The sequence below is a fragment of the Anoplophora glabripennis genome, unplaced genomic scaffold (genome assembly GCF_000390285.2).
Source record: "Anoplophora glabripennis isolate ALB-LARVAE unplaced genomic scaffold, Agla_2.0 scaffold326, whole genome shotgun sequence".
Classification (NCBI taxonomy): Eukaryota; Metazoa; Arthropoda; class Insecta; order Coleoptera; family Cerambycidae; genus Anoplophora; species Anoplophora glabripennis.
In genome coordinates, this window is record NW_019416758.1 from 87,904 (window position 1) to 100,563 (window position 12,660).

At 29.9% G+C, this 12,660-nt stretch overlaps 1 long non-coding RNA gene across 1 annotated transcript; it reads left to right on the forward strand.

The window, feature by feature from the left end:
- Window positions 1–3,016: 3,016 nt before the first annotated feature.
- Window positions 3,017–11,429, forward strand: LOC108907536. Its single transcript, XR_001964335.1, has 2 exons — window positions 3,017–3,261; window positions 11,334–11,429. It is a non-coding gene; the product is annotated as an uncharacterized LOC108907536 (long non-coding RNA).
- Window positions 11,430–12,660: the final 1,231 nt, after the last annotated feature.

The following is a 12,660-nucleotide window of genomic DNA, read 5'->3' on the forward strand; positions in this document are numbered from 1 at the left end:
TTGTTTGGGGATATTTGAAGACATTAGTGTATGGTACTCCTGTAAATAGCCTGGAAGAGCTGCAGCTACGGATTAATCAAAAGTGTCAAGAAATCCAAACCAAGGAGGGTGTTTTCGAAAGAGTTCGAATATCGTTGAGACGAAGATGTCGTGCCTGCTTGGAAATGGACGGAGGGCACTTTGAACATCTTCTGTAACTTTGTTTTTTGTTTGTTAAAAGCTTCCTTTGTCGGTTTATTCCTAATAAAATAAAATGTTTGAAAAACGAATAAGTAGTGGTCCATATCTCCGCAACCGTTACTTTGCGGACCCATGTTTATTAAGACTTTTCTGCTTATTTTGGTTCATACTATTACCTCCTGAAATATTTTATACTCTTCTTTTAACACCCTGTATACTTGATGTCTTAATTGACTAGTTTGCCCAAGTAACAATTAGTTTTTTTTAATAACGTACAGAATATCATATGAACTGTTTACAGAACTACATATAAATATACAGGGTGTTCCAATTAATATTTTCCAGCTGGAAAATATCGGAATTAAAAAAAGAACCAACAAAACATTCTTCAACAATTTCTTGATAAAAATATTTGTTTTGATTTTTCGTTTATCTGTCAATACAGAAACTTCATACTCTATCAGTTCAATTTTTTTACCTGTTTTAATTTAAGCAAGACAGTATTGTTTCGGTTGAAAATGGTTGAAAAATACAATTGCTGAAAAAATGAAAATAATTCGTTTGTTCTACAAGAATAATGACTGTGCACGGCAAAGGCAGCACAGATTTTTAATGATCGCCATCCTGACAAAAACACTTCGCATCAGTACATCCTCGATGTAGTGCATACATTTTCGGAAACTGGATCGGTTGCAAACAGAAAGCATTAACGTGAACAGGTCGTACGTAATGAGGGTAATAAGGTAGCTGTCAGTAGTTCAGAAATTTCTGTACCTAATTGCCGCCGAATCTTAAAAATTCATAAGTATCAGCCACACAAAATAAATTTGATACAAGAAATTAATAAAGACGATCCTGATCGCCGCAATTCATTTAAATAATTTGGCTTTCACATTTTCTTTTGGGTTTCTCATGAAAATTCGACCTTGAAATGATATCCAAGAAAAAATTTTCGGTTCTATATTCGGATTAAAATATTACGTTCTATCGATTTATAAAATAAAAAAAGAGGTTTTTTTGAAATCCTACAACTTTTTTCTTAAACATTTTTTGATAGGAATTCATCCTGAGGGGGGAGTTTGAGCTTTTTTGGGGCACGCTAAAGAAATATTTCCATAATCTGTAGTTAAGCCGAACATCAAATTTTATATAGAATTAAGAATTTTTTCCAAACCTCAAAAAATTTAAAAATTAAGCTGTCCTGGAAAACAAGCAAATTTTTTTTAAATATTTTAAATTAGAACCCAAATCACTTTTTATCATGGTTATATTAGAAACATAATGTGCTCATAAGAAGAATTTATATACTCAGAACTTTACTACTTTTATGTATTCGGTTTCTTTTAATATTGATATCACATTTGGGTAACTTACTTTATTTTCAAAATTAGGTATGATTCTACAGCTATATCGTAATTTTTTAATTTTTTTATATACCTACGTAGTTTAAAAAAGCTGATCTCATTAATACAAAAAACCAACTACTACTTCCAGCATAAAAAATGAATAATCCCATGTATTATGGGTAGGTACCATATTAGGCGAGATTCTTAACAGCGCAGCGTACTAATGTTTTGTTTATAATATGCAAGCCTGAGTAGACCATTAAGGATTAATTGGAGATGTAGTGTATTTAATGCACTCTGAAAAGGTGTGGCTTACCTATCAGTCTATATCCATTGTGTGAGTGTCAGATCAATCCTATTAACAGCACCAGGTAGATCCTATCAGGGTTAATGTATACTATCTTTTGTGTTAATAAATATTTTTACGCTCTGAAGATTTCTTCAATTTGAGATAGATACAGTAGCGCCAAAACTATCAGAATTGGCTTTAATTGGCTAGGTACCTACTTACAATCTAAGTACTGGTATCTAAAATGTTTTTGAAATACCGTAAGTGTGGAAAAAACAGACAGTGATACTTTTTATTATGTCTGTAATTTCTTTCAATTTTTTTTATTTTTAGCCTTCCTGGATCCAACTTTAGATGATATTTCTATCTACTCTAAAACAGTAGATTTTGCAATAAAATTCCCAGTCAATGTTCTTTGACGACTACCGGTACCACCAAGTATAATAAGAAACATACTCTATAAAGATACTTTGCTTATTAAAGTACATATATTAATTGTGGCCAAGTGAAATTTACGTTCCCTGTATAAATATAATAGTTAAATCTAATAGTAGGTACTTAAAGCAAATGCAGTATGATTTTGGTGCAATGAGATTACGTCCATTGTTTTTCAATCACTTCAATTGCTTTTAAACTCGAAAACCATTTTCTAGAGGAGTGTCTTGATGTTAGAGGCAAAGCACGAACTGATCCGAGAATTTTGATTTTCAATTCGGATTCAGCAGGCCAAAAAACTATGGGATACACTAGTTTGGTCTATACGGTAAAGACAACTTTTTATATTCAATCGAAGAGTTTTTTTTATTCATTTTCAGGAGTGAGCCAACATTTGCTTATAATTAATATCTGGTTTGTAGAACATTTTGAAAATTTTAATATACATACTTTAAATTTTTCCCATCCATATTCCATACCTACATACGCCTAAATGGATATCTGCTCAATTTGTAGGAATTTTGATGTTTTGAACATGCTCAGGCATACACAACAAAATACATCAAAACGCATGAAAAAGGATAAGAAGCAAAGTAATTTGTATGAGATTTATATTTTATTCTGGAAGCAAATTTCGCAGAATATGGTAAAACAAAACAGATGCCCTTCTGGAAAATTATGCGATTACGTGCCTGAACTGATACAAACTTACTTGAAGAATATTGGGAATTTCAAAGAAAAAAACAGCGTCTATAACTATAAAGGTGTAGTAGTTTACCTTGTGAAAGGTCGTACTGTTTCACTGAGTAAGCAAGTGTGCTCGATGCAAGATGAAAATACAATTTCAACGTCTGCTTTATACGATTTTTATTTTAATTTTTTTGAACGTTGCTACTGCAGAACGACCACCAAATAGGAAAACAGGACAAATTGCAACTGTTCCAGTGAACTGTGAAAAGGATGAGGTGTACATAAGAGGAAAATGTCGTCCCAAAGTTTAATAAAGCCAAGGTAAGATGATAAAAATGTATTACAAACTTTTATTCATTTTACTAAAAGTTAAGTGCTTTGGTTGTATTTCTAATAATGCTACGAAATTTTAGACACGCAGTCTGGCCACTGACTGACATATTATTTTTATTTCATCTATCATATATTTTTTATAGCATCAGTTTTAATAAAGTTTTACCTCCAGTTAGAAAAATTTCAGTAATTTCATTTTCATTAATCTACATCAAATTGAGATATTTGAGTAAATGTGATATTTTTCTAAAGGCATATATGTATTTGAAAACAACAAATGTATGAAACAACTTATGCATAAGTAAATTAGTATTCATTGATTTCACATCGAGATTTAATAAAAGAAAACCTGTTTGTTAGCATGAGTATTATCTAACTGCATATTAAAAACCATAATAGAAACAGATAGGATTTTGCTATTTGAGAGACATGTAACATTCTGTAGTCACAAATCCAAGTTAAAAACCAATTTTCTTTCTTGGACGAGAATGTAGCCTAGGATAAAAAAGTTACACTCTTAAATTTTCAAGCTTTCGAAACTATATTTTGTTTCTTCATAAGGAAAAACTACAATAGGATACAAGTTATAATTTTTCTTATAAATTAGTCAATTAAAAATTACTTACTGTTCCAGAATTACATATGAAGTTAGCAAACATGATAGATCCACCTACCGCGGACATAGATCGTTATGCCAAATAAATAAAAACATCACGGGTAATAGTTTAAAAAAAGAAATTACAATTATAAAAAATTTTAAAATTGTTAATACGGAAAACTAGAGCCGAAATAAAAAAATTAACAAAGCTGTCTGTCATTTAGGGACGGATATCAGATAAGGAGAAAAAAAGTTAAAAAATATTAACGTTTTTGCTTCCTTAAGGGCCCCGTATTCTTTAAATAGTGTTTTCCGCAAAGACAAATAATTTCAAACATTTAATAACTGAATAATCTATAGCTTATCAAATAATAGGAATGTTATGTCATGCCACCTGAGTATTTTCAAAGACGCCGCAGTAAAACGAATAAACAGGTGCAAAAAACGATCAAACATCAAGGTTTTAGGTACTGAAATCTACGAAAATACTAACTTTTTTAGACATAACTCCACATGTAAATATTCTTATAACATTTACTTGCTTAGTCCTACATATAAAATTGTTTACTTTTATTTATAAGTACGTGAAAATAATTCTTAATATGTGGGGTTAGGATAACAGCAAACGCATGTTTTACAAACGCTTTTTTTAGTTATTATTTTATTTAGGTAAATTTAAATGGTAACAATGAATAAATAAAACATCAAGGATTTTATTTTTGTGCTTACTTTTGTTCTACACGTTTTACTTTTCAAGATTTCAGTACCTAAAAATGCCAGAAATTTCACCGTTTCTCAGCCAAGGATATGGCCTCCTTAATACTTATGCGGAGAACGGGGAAACTCTACCAAAAATTTTTAAACTATTAAATTTTTAAATTATTAAAATTAACAAGGTCGCATACCACTATACAGGGTGTCGCCTGAAAGACTGTCCTTGTTATTAAAATTTGATTTAATAAAAAGTATAAATTACACTGAGACCATCGATCAGTTATATCATTCATTGGATTCCTTTCCTTTGCAAATAATATGACACATCTCTGAACAATTTTTCTTTTTTTATGGTTAGATTCCGAATGTAATACTGTAATTTCATCTTATTTAATGCAACTGTGTTTATTCAGTCGTATGTCACTTTTATGTGCCGTAACTCTATCTTTTAGTTTTTGTCTTGTTTGATCTATATATTTCAATTCACAATCCATACATTGGATGCAATAAACTACACTGGATTGCTGTAATAGCAAATCTTTTATTTAGTAAAAAGATTATTTACCGTTAAATGATTTTTAAACTTGACACCACCATATCCAGACAAACAGTTTTTTAATTTGGCAGAAACAGCACCTAAATGTGGTACTGAAATATAATGAAAATTTTGAATTACTGAGTTATTGTTCGGTATGATTTGCATGCACATCCCGTAACTGTGATCTCGAGAACAAGAGACTTTTTAGAAGAGGAGGTGGATAACCACATTTAATAAATAATGTGTACAATTGTTGTAAATTAATGTTTTTAAGACAGTGATGATTACTTGTAGCTATTAATCTTGTTCTCATACCCAGAATCAAATTGATTTTTTGTTGTTGTGTGTGTGTGGAAAGACAGGTATATACAGGGTGTCCCAGTACTTGATACAAAAAAGATGTAGGAGTAGATAGATGAGGTCAAAATAATATCAGTTCTTCATATAAATTTTTTTCATACGGGTCTTTGTTAACTAGTTACGCGTCTTCAGAGGTGAAAATTAAAAAGTTATTTTTATTTACAGTCTCTAAACTATTAACTTCAGCATGATGCAAATTTGGTGATCGACAACACATGCGTACAGCTTGTTTTTGATGCTGTAAGTGGAACTTCATTATGCCCAGAACGACGGACGGACTATGCCCAATGGCTAACAAGCCAGAATTTTTTCATAGATGACGATAGCAATCTGCCTGAATCAAAAATAAGTTCTCTGAAAAACTTGTCAATGATAATAGATATCGTCTTGGTTCAACTCCGTAAAATTAACAGTTTGCATATTTATGATTTTATGCCACAGCGCACATCGAGCGGCGCCTCCATCATTTTTTGTTTTTAATTTTTAATTGGACATTATTACATACCTACTATTTTTAAAAGAAGAGAGTAGAAACTCTTACTGTCTGCTAATGTAATTTTCACTAACAAAATTTGACAAACAGTTAAAGTAAGATAGGCATAATTCATCCCTGGCGTTCTGGACACAATGAAGTTTCAGTTACAACATCAAAAACAAGCTGTAGGTACGCATCTTTCACGGTGACAATTTATAGTCGTAATGATACTAATTATTGTCACTTCCGTGTGCTATCATTTAAATTCTTGCGTTTCTTAGTTTTGATCTTCATGCTTGACTTCATTCGATTTTTTTACAACCATGAACCATCATGCTTTTACTAACCGTGAATATGCCGATATGCATTTCATTTATGGTTTCTGTAATGGAAATAGTCTGGCGGCTCAAAAAGAGTATCGGCAACGTTTCCCTGATAGACGGCAACCTTCTGCAAGATTGTTTGGGAAATTCATGCAAGAACGATGGAATCAGGAGCCCTAACTCCAAGATATTTATTATTTAGACGAAGCAATTTTAGGATTTTTTTAACGTAATCCTACTGTGACTGTAAGAATAGCGTCTGCTCATGATGGTTCATGGTTGCAAAAAAGTCGAATGAAATGCAAAGTCAAGTACAAAGATCACAACTAAGAAGATAAAAAAACCTAAGAAGTTAAACGATAGCACGCGAAAGTGACAATCATTAGTATCATTACAACGAAACTGTCACCATGGAAGATGCCTACTATGTGAAAATGTTAATAAGTTACTGTTCTCAGCCAATTATTTAAAAAATAATTATTTCTGACTAAACTACCTACGCAGAATTCGAAAAAAAAAGCAGAGAAATGTTTTCTTCAAATAAGTAATTCATTAAAAAATAACATTATTTGTTTGATAATTCAACGGAATAAAAAAAATTCGAAAAATTTCTGTCAAGGGTAGTTAGAAAACTATTCTTATTTATAACCGATTACCGATTTTGATGAAACTTATGATAGTTAAAGACCCTTGTGGTATGGTTATTACCTACTATTTCCATTCCATTATTATCCTTATCGGAAAGAAAGCTATTTTAAAAAATATCCAAAGGATAAGACCCCTTTGGAGGGCCATATCGCATTAACGGTGCTCCGGAGGGCCAATGTTTATAGGGACTTTTTTTTACTATTTTTGGCTCTACTTTCACCCCCTTAAATTTTGTACCAACTTTTCCAAACACCCTGCATATTAGTTTATAAAAAAAATTTTTAGTGAAATTTTTCAGAGATTCTTGAGGTTTTTATATTATTTGTGGGCACTGAACGTTAAATAATTTTTTAAGTTTTGGGCACTGCCAATTTATTTTGTTGTTCTGTACTTGAGTGTTGTTGACTTAGAGAATTTATATTTTTTAATAGTTAACATTATAGTAACTAATTGTGGTCTTTTTTAAAATTCAGGGTTCACAACATTATCTATAACTATATACTAGTTCGCCTGTACGTAAGGTAAATGCGGCCCTGAATATAATTAGATAAGATATAGTAAGCAGGAAAACCGTCAGAAATTTGTCACTAGCAAAAACCACTTTTATAAATTTCTGCCGCAAAGGAACAGCGTAATCAGAGAAAAGAATGAATTCACTCCTCACCACGCTCTCAGAATGTTTCTTATCCAGTGGTTCCCAAACTTTAATTCAAGTAAAAAATTTCAAATTAAAGACATAAGTATTTTAACAAACGTTATATTGTTTCATTTTATGGCTCAACTGTTTAAAATACATTTGGTGCTTTCTGAAATACAAATTAACTTTTTATGAAATAAAGGACATCCATTAAAGTATATTGTATTATAATTATATTGTAATATTAGTATTGGTTACTAAAAAGTAAACTGAAAAATCGTGAAAAAATGTGTACCTATATTCTCTGCAATAAACTGCTTGCCTTTTTAAGATATTTCAGTGAAACATGGTATAAGGGTGTAAGAAGGTGTACTTATTGCATGCCGTGAATATCCATGGATTTGAATTTAATACTGCAAAAACTAAGGAGTCTGTTAGGTTTTAATTGAGTACCGTTATTATTATTTACTATCGCACAAAGTTGAAAATTCTGCTCTAAACCAAAGAAAAACGAGGGTGGTTCTGAGTTTCTTATAAGTCCCTCTCGCCGGCGTATTTCGATGTTTTTGTGAACACGAACGTTTAGTGTACAAATTTTTTGCCCGCATGAAGTTGAAAATTCTACTCGACACTTTTAAATAATATTTTTTTGCCACCACTTAGATGGACAAATAGACAATAATGGGGGTGGTTCCGAGTTGTTTATGGGTTAACCTCGTCCTTCTATTTGTATTTATTTATCAGCGAGTCATAAACCGTGGTTGCGGAAACCGTGGATAACATCACACAAACCATCACAGATTAATTTTTGCCATATTTGAGTAACGTATTTTTCGTTCAAAGTACCTGTTAGTTTAATGCGTTCTATGGCACATAATATTACTAACAAGTTACCTATAGGTACAATTAAAGTTTCCAATATGGTTATTAACTTTAAATTCACATTTACAATCACCCGGTTATGTCACTATTACTGTTACTTTTCCCCTTATTGAAGAAATTACTTTGAAAATACATTTTAGTTAAATATATAGCGAGATATATAGTTACCACTTAATAGGCGTTTTTATGGTTAATTATGGGTTACAACGACCATATTAGTAATTGTCACTGTCCGAGTTAGGTTTTTTAACCCAACATTTCTCGAAAAACGACTTTACTGAAGAATTTTTCTTTGGCAAGTCTTTCATAATATATAGGTACGAATAATTCATTTTGACTATTTTTCCTTTGCTTTTTAATAGCAAAATTTATTTAGAAGTTATATCCTTCGAATGAATCCACTTTAAATTGGTGACGTGGGGTGGATATGCATCATAGGGATGTTATTCATAACTTTAGCGGTATTTTAAATTGCTAGCTTTGAAATTATATCGTTTTCTTGGCATTTTGCGTCTTTCCAATAAGAATTATTGCACACTGACGTAATTTAATCGGAAGTATTATCGGACATGGGAAAGATAAACTATGACAGACAAGTTGTACATATAAATAATTTAGTATCTTGTAGGTATTATATATTATATATTGTTCTTACCTTTCGGTGCAAGATGAGAATTGAATTTAATCGTATATTTCTGCTGATTTTTATTTTAATCCTGCCAAGTATTTCAATGGCACCAGTATTAAATAATGTAAAAGTTCCTAAAAACTGCGGTAAAAAATATATATTCGTAAGAGGAAAATGTCATAAAAAAATGTAATAAGGCAAAGGTAAGATTTTTTATAGATTTAATACTTGTGCATTGCTTCTATAGATAAGTAAGTGGGTATAGGTTATAATTTTTCTTTATTGCACGATGAGAGTAACTTTATTGAGATGTTCAAAAAATAAGTGTTTATTGTGTTATCTCCCAGATACCTCTGTAACTTGATAAACAATCATTTGATCAGATTTTGTTTTGCATTATTACCTACTTACTTATACTTTTTTTAAGAACTCTATTATTTAGAGTTTAAAACATTGTTTGTTTATTAATGGTGAGTACGTAGCTTAAAACAGTTAATTTTAAATTTGCGCTAGGAAAAAAGATAGACACATCTATATGAAATGAAATTTGAAACATATTTACAATACTCTAAACCATATGATTTTTTTTAATAATGACGTAATAATATTTTTCCTGTTACAGTAGATACCAAAAACCACTGAAAATTATCTTATTAACACTTATCAAAACCCAGACCAACTAATTCCTGCATTATATCATAGATCTGCTCTTATTAAACTTTTCTTAGCTAAAAACTAAATAATGTGTCTATTACCAAAAGTAAATTGAGTCAATAATTTGTCATTAAAGTGATCAACTAGAATGGGCACAAGAACTGTTGATAGCACCTTCTTCTAATAATACATGTAACAGTATACTGAATTTAATTTTAAGATCAAATGGTGATTGTTTATATTACAAAAGATAAGCAATATTTTCACACATTTAACAAATTAATACAAGATAAAAATGATAGTATATAAAGGAATTATTTATTGCAAATACAATTTTAAATACCTACAATGTAATTACGAAACGCCCAAGTTTTATTAACCCCTGTCAGACATTTAAATGAATGTGATATTCTTTCTAAACAACATACCGAAAACGAAGCATTTCCAGATATATACGTTTATAGGATTTTTTTATTGATTTGTGACGTAGAAGCTCACCATTAAAGTTTAGCAAAATATTTCATTAACACCCTGATCTACAATTTTTATGTTATCTATAATTTCGAAAGTTTTTGACCAACAAAATTCATTATACATCGTTATATAATTTATCCGAGAATTTTCCTTCTACTAGGTATATTTATTTAACTCTTTTATACCTACATAACTAACACAGAAGAATATTATACATAGTATTATTTATATGTCGATGGATGTATTGAGTTGAAAAGATATTAGAAAAGTAAAATAAATAAAACTTATGAATTACCTGTGAAGGACAGACGACAATTGCAAATTTAAATGTTTAAAAATTAAACCACACCCAATAATTTAAACGGAAATTGCAACATGTCATTTTACTTGGAAATTTGGAATGTGGAAAACCATACTCGTATACGTATAAGAACAATAACACTCTATTGCAACGTATCAGTTTGAAGTTATCTGCGGTACCTAGTCTGTGGTAGCGAATGTAGCACCGCTGAATTTTTATTTTTCTACCACACAAAAAAGTGTTGATTATTAGTGTTAACGGAAACGTACAACATACTTTTATTTTACAAACAAATCGGAGCAAAATGAGAATAATCTTTAACTGGAAATATTTCCTTACTGTTTTATTTATTTTGTTGGGTGTCACTTTAGCTATTAACTTAAAGGACGTAAAAACGGGAAGTGCAATAGGCGCAAGATATAACTGTCCTCCAGGCACCATTTTCGTAAGAAAGCAATGTCTAAAACCAATTTTATGGTATGTAAATTATATAGTAATTAATATTCTTAGATATGTACCTATATAATACGTAGTTATTTTGATTTAGATAGACATGGGATATAATTTTTAAAACATTGTTATTAAAGAATAGTACATAATATATTTTTTTCTCGGTTTTTATTGTCTCAACGAAATTAAATAATTTGAGCATAAAATTAAAAGCTTTTCAGTATTGTGTGGTGTCATTCTGTAAAATATTATATTTTCTATTTTCTATACAAATATGTCTTATTATATAAATACTCTACTACCATAATTAACTTTTAAAATAAATTCCTGTGTGCATATTACTAAATTCACTTAAAAATTGTATATTTTTTGTTTTAGATTATTGGGATTGGATCATCAACTGTGTGTCTAAATCAATGGAATCGTATACTAAAACTATACTATCATATCTTAATAAAGTGATTTAAAAAACTACTTTGATTTTCATTTCAAGCCAAGTTTTTAAAAACATACTATCAAACAACAACATATCAAACAAAACAGAACATTGAGAAATGTTTGTAACCTTTAAACAAAAAGTGTTAAAATTAAATTTGAAATAAACTGAACAATTCAACGCTAATTTAATTTGTTCCACTGAGTAAATTGACGGATTGGTTTCTATACCTATTCTAGTTTATATTAATACATCAAGTGTTCATTTTATCAAGGGCTATTTACAAATTTAACAATGGTTAGTCATTAATGCTGTTACAAATTTTCATCTCATCCGTATACAGGGTGTTTGTAAATAAGTGCGAAATATTTTAGGGGGGTGGTTGCCACAGTTATTTTGTGAAAAAAAGTTTATATAGACGTAGATCGAAATATGCTTCGTTTCCGAGATACAGAGTGTTCACATTTTAATTTTTTATTAATTTTTATGAATTATTTCAAAGAGTTTTAAAGGTATTGACTCGAAATTTGAAAAACGCTTTGGAGGGATAAATGTGTATTTTTTGGGGTGGTCCGAACATTTCCACTTGCACCAGTGGCGTTCATGCGAGAATGCCACAAACTTTTTTTTATAAAAAAATAGGACGCCACTAGTATTTTTTAGAAATCCGCCATCAATTCAGAATGAAATTGGTTCCTACAATTTTTTGCGTAGGATGCACCGTTTTTTGAGGAAAAAAATAAAACATATTTTATTGCGTAGTTGTGTATTTTTAATTTCTATTGATAGGTATATTATCTGGTAGGTTGCTGTCAATATTTCTAAATAAAATAAAACCATCAAATTTCTAGTCAATATCTATACCTAACTTTTTGAAATAATTAATAAAAATAAATAAAAAATTAAAATTTATCATCAAATTTAATATTATTTTTAATGCACTCGATTTGGTTTTCGCTGAAAGAATTTTAATGTATTAATTAATAATTTTAGTGAATAAAGAAAAAAATAGGTAAAGATGTAAAGCTTTTAAATGGAATTAATTAAAAAAATTGGCCAATGTTTGCGTTTGCAGGTATGTCTATTTTAATTTTCTTGTGTTTACAGATAAATATAGGTAGGTACTTATAATAAAACAAAAAAAAAATCAGTAATACGGAATTAACTATTAAGTTCTTAATAATAAGTACATACTAATACTAAATTTGGAAACAGGTATAGTTCTCACATCTGAAAAATAGTATATAAATAAAGTTTTTTTGCATTAAT